Here is a 5630-nt window from a genome sequence, read left to right as displayed (position 1 = left end):
GTCTTGTCAGATTATCCGTAAATCATGGTGAATGCCACGGTTGTACGTTCATGTATCATATGAGAAATTGAATAAAGTACAAGAAGGCAAAAAAAATTATTCGATCATAATGAAACTGCTACCTTTATCTTTGTTTCACATTACTTTCTTTACTAGAATCACCTTGAACATGGTTTGATTTAGATGGTATGATTAAAATCAGAATTTCTCCCGACAGGCACAATGTCGCCGTTCTGGCCGAAAATGTTCTCGCTGCGACATTATCCACTTGATCCTGACCTGCGTAGTTTGTGACCTTGGTGCTTATACCAATTGCTCGCTTTGCGTTGATCTCAAAGGTCAAGTGATCCAGGTGCCTTAAGTTCTAGTCTTCACTTATGTCTCCTCTTAAACACGTTTAGATAAAAATAATCTCTTGATATAGAAAAATACATACTTCATGAATCCGATGAATACAGTATATTTGATGGATTGTTCTCAGTAAAACTCTAATACAGTACAGTTTCATGCTTTCCCGTTGAGTTGGATCTTCATCAATTGACAAAAACAATTTCTTGTGAGGTAATTGAGATGAGATGAATTAAAAGCTCTACGCGTCAATAGATATTTAATTCATTGAGTTGTTGTTCAAACAAAAGAAATAAAAAGATTAAAAAAGGGCGTGCGCCCCCCCCCCCCCCCCCCTTAATTTTGTAAAGGCGCCTTTACGGAATTCCTCGATCCGCCCCTGGTATGGGTATATGACAGAAATGTGCAGCACTTGGATAGATAAGAGTCTTTAATATTTTCCAATTGAATGATGATTTTTGAATTAATATTATCTATTCGAATACTTGAGATGTCTTGCAGTTGCTTAACAAAAAAAAAAAAACAAAAAAAAAAACAGACTTCGACGTTTGAACGAAGTGTTGAGAAATGACCGTGCCTAGAATGTCATGATGTGTTTTTTCCCTGCATGTTGTCGCGTCAATTTTGTTTTGTTTTGTTTTAATTTGGTTCAAGGAAGAGTCGTCTGCAAGCAAATATATTGCAGTACACCAAAAGTACATAGATGATTTTCTCCACTTCGATGAATCGTTTCTGATGGCTTGGAGTATATTACCAAGACCGAGCAGCCCGCCCATGAAATTTCCCCATTTAACATGATGTGACAAATCGAAACAATTTAATTCCACCCAGACAAGAGTGGAGGATCATTTAGTCATCTCTGTGGTTACCTAGGCAACGAAGACGTCATAAATCCCTGCAGGTAATCTCTCGTTATGGAAAGTACAGGTTGTAATGGACTCGGTGGCGACTAGCAAACTGAAAAGGGAGAAAGACTATTAAAGAGCCAATAATCACTTGCTAAGTGATGTAGACCTACTAACAATCGACTGGCAAATGATGTAGTTATTAACTCCTAGCTAACACAACGGGTTTCAAGGCATTCTGTGGTATACATAATGAGAATAAAGTGCACTTTAGCGGAGTTGCTTGTGCAAACAACGTAGAATACCTTGAGCCGAGAACATTGTACGAAAATGATATAGGATGCTCTTATGAAAAACGGGTCACCGTGCCTTAGTCTTGTCGAAGTCAACCTTATGTTTGTCACGTGACATGTTGAATGTTTCTTCCTCTTTTTTGTTTTCAGATCTATAATGATTGGGAAGAGCCTGCCATGTTCTGGATGACACAGTGACAGTCAGTGAGCAGACTTCACAAGAGATTTCCGGCGGGGATCTGGCAACCTTTATGGGCATCGTGACAATCATGATTTTGCCTGTCTCAGAAAAGGTTTGACTTACAGAGCAACTATCCACAAGTCGACTCCAATACATGAAGTAAAATCAGGCAACAGAATGATGGCTCATTTAATCTCTATGTTGAATGAAAGAATGTCTATGGTATTCTCCAGTGCCACATATTTCTATCATATGGCATTGGTCGTGACAAGAAATGCGAATAAACTGAGATGATGTTAAGTAATAGCACTCACAACTCTCGCTCTCTTTTGTACTTCGGATGAAATATCTGGTTTCCGATTCAAACCCTACTGTTATCGATAGAATCATCAGGTTCAATTGTATTGTCAGTACATGTAACACAAATACAACGTACATTACACGTTATTTTTTGCGTGTCGGTGAAATGAATTCCAGTCAATTTCAGCCATCCATAGTGTGCAGGTTATACGGGTAAATGACTTGCCTTACTTACGACAGTACATGCTTTACTACCTCTTATTTTCTTAACTCGGCCATGGAAATCAAAGTTTAGGGAACTCATCACGTTCCTTCTAGGAGTTTTTTTTTTTCCTGTAAAAATTATCACTCTGCCATCATCTGATTTATATCTCTGGATTTCACAAGATACTATTATATTAAGATTTTAATATAATAATCATTCTAAAGATTCTGATATGATAATTCTTTCATTCAAACACAGAACTGAGATTATATTAGAGAAAGACTATCAATAAAACTGGTAAATTCATATAATGTTCATAAAATTTGAAAGAAATTTCAAAAAATGTCAACTCTAGAGAAAAGAAAGGAACTTAAAACTTCTGAAATATGTCGCCAATTTAAGAATCACGTGTAAGTTCAGCAACAGGTAATTCTGTAAACCGAAACAAACAATTATCAGCAACAGATGGCTAAAATGAAAGATGTATACATGTACACTGTATATATTCTTTTTTACTCACCCTAATTATACACCAACAATGTACAGTAACACTCATAATGAACACAGTCATTAAACAACTAATACATGAATGTCTTTTCTGAGTTGTTGGATTAAACAGTGACTACACTTCACAGTCTTGCACACATATCCATGTGATATCTAAGTTTGGGGGAGGTGAATTACTTTTGTTGTTTTATTTCTCTGATTTCAATGAACATGTACATACTATTTTGTTGAAATTAAGTAATTTGCACTTCGGTGTTGTTCATGGTTTCCCAAATGACATCATACATTCAAAGTACGAAGCAGCCACAATCTGGTGCTCACACGACAACACTCCAATAAGTACAACAGACTCTATGTTGGCTATTCTACTTCAGTAAAGCTTGGGAGGATTTAATTCAATGAGGGACATCAATGCATATTGATCTCGTACACAAGACCAAGAGGGAACTAGCACGTGATAAAAACTTGGGGTTCCCAATGAGTACAGCAGTATACACTAGCTCCTACAGTCCCTCTCTCAAGAACACTAGACTTTGCACCCAGGCACACATTGATGTTCCACTGAATAGACATACACGATTATCATATACACATGGATATAAGTTACAGTTATTTGATAAGAGTCATCTATGATATAATTTATGATTCATTGGCTAATGCCTCTGTTCCTATAATCATATACATGTAATGTATGACACACCATCATTTTGGTAAAAACTATGTGGCAATTCATACAAAAACAAAAATACCAATTGAATATAAATATGTTGTTATTTGGAGAAACAGGTCAAAATCGACAAATTCACACACTAAAATTATAGTTACATGGTTACCCTACCTGTGAAATGATGAAGGTAGAATGAAATATTAAAGCATTTTCCAAGTTTCTATGAAGGCAACCGAGTGTATGTATGAGGATAGGGCAAGATTCAGTGCTTTCCCAAATCACTTTGAATTTTAAATATAATATAGAGAATAGACTCAAGATAGTATGTTTCAAATTATACTAATCCTATACACTCAAGTAATCACCATATAACAAAATATATCATGGAGAAATTCTTTTAAAGCATAGACAATTGTGAGCTTCTCTACTCTTGAAAGACTTGATATTTGTTGCCCTATGGATTTCACCTGAAGTCATTTGACAATTTATCATGTATGATGGAATTCTTTGAATATTTGCATGTCTGGTATCAGATAAGAAAATTCGAAATAATAATAAATTTCAAACAAATTAATGTCTGTTGTTCAAAGAAATTCAGTGAAACAAAAACAGCAGCTACATTAATTTTCTGATTTAAACAAGAAGATGAAAAAGAGTCACTAACACACAATCTAATCTGATTATCAAATCTTCTCGGGCATAAAAAAACTTGTCTCTTTAAATTCAAGAGAGGAGGCACAAGAAAATGATCAGCTTCAAATGATTTGGCTTTCCATCGTGATGCTGTAACATGCACTGCATGTAATAGGGAGTGAGCGAATGAAGAGTGTCATGGAAGGGTCACGACAGCTCAGGCTAGTGACTGTAGACATTTAAATTGACACGACTCTTGTGCAAAAAAAAAAAATATCAGAAGCAGACTGCAAGAACCTGGGCCCCATTGCTTGAAATTTTGCATTTCAAGATTCAAGCCATGTGGCCCTCTATGTGGTTAGCCGCAGTGTTGTCTAGAGGACTACTGTAAAAGTGGAAATTTTCGCGGTAAATTTTCGCATTACAGAAACTAGCAAAATAAAAGCACAAGTGCAGCTATGTGCCTTTGATGTCTTGATTCAAGCATCTTCCGACCAGGTTTCACTTATCCATACCTTTCCCACAAACAAGTGAATTTAGCATATACTTACTTACACTACTTACTAAAAAAAAAATCTTGACTTCCAAAATCTTTGAGAGAACCTAAATGATTTAATCATTGAAGAAAAAAAAATGATAAGTTGGCACATCAAGCATCCTTGTTTTCTGAATGTTGAAGCAAAATGGACAAAACAATGCAACAGAATGTTCCTGTTTAATTCAAATTATTCTTTCATCTCAAATGATACATATACATGTATGTATATACATATATTTCACAACAGACAAATAGGCTGTGTATAAGCAGGGAGGTGGTCCCACCTCCCTGGTATATGGTCCAAAGCCAGGTACCTGTTTGAATTTTGAAATAAGACACTGGCCTTTAAGTGCCTCACTATTTCGATAAAAGTGTGCAAAAGTATAAAGAAATTGGAGAAAGCTGATAATCAAATCACCTCAATCACATTCTACCTCTTACTCTTTTTTTCCTACTTCATTATTCCAAACACACACATTTTGTATAGCTATACACTATATATAATTACCTACAAAATGAGATAAATATTTCCAGACATATGTATTTCAAGCATTTTACAGCTGCGCTATGAAATCATGGGATCACCAACACGCACGACAATGCAGCAATATACATAGCCTACACTTTGCCGAGTTAAAACAAATTCATTTGAAACTATATGCTGCAATGACAACACAGACATCTAGATAAACTTCCCGAGATTACCTCCCACATTCTAACTACCTCTATCATAATATTCATGTATAAGGCATCTACTATCAAAAGACAATGAAATATCCTCTATGTATGTAGAGTGTATTTCACACGACATAACACATATCTGCATGCATTCCTGTACAATTGGACTACAGAGCACATGAGTGGAGGCTATCTAACTGCCAGTTACACTTGACCTGGGCCTCGTTTTATCAAAAGATATAATTGATTATAAATTTCCTTACTACATAGGCTGCCATAGACTTACCATAGAAATCAACCTAATAATCAATCATAACTCTTCATAAAACACGGCCTTGACCATCTAATGACCTACATGGATCGAGTTCTATATAGATAAACGACAGGATAACATGAAATGCTTGGTATACACTGTTTTTCTTTTTTTTATGTGTG

Source organism: Diadema antillarum, unplaced genomic scaffold (assembly GCF_040938485.1).
Source record: "Diadema antillarum isolate AM-2024a unplaced genomic scaffold, OU_Dant_1.0 seq00000368_RagTag, whole genome shotgun sequence".
Lineage (NCBI taxonomy): Eukaryota > Metazoa > Echinodermata > Echinoidea > Diadematoida > Diadematidae > Diadema > Diadema antillarum.
Note: the sequence above shows the minus strand (reverse complement) of the source record.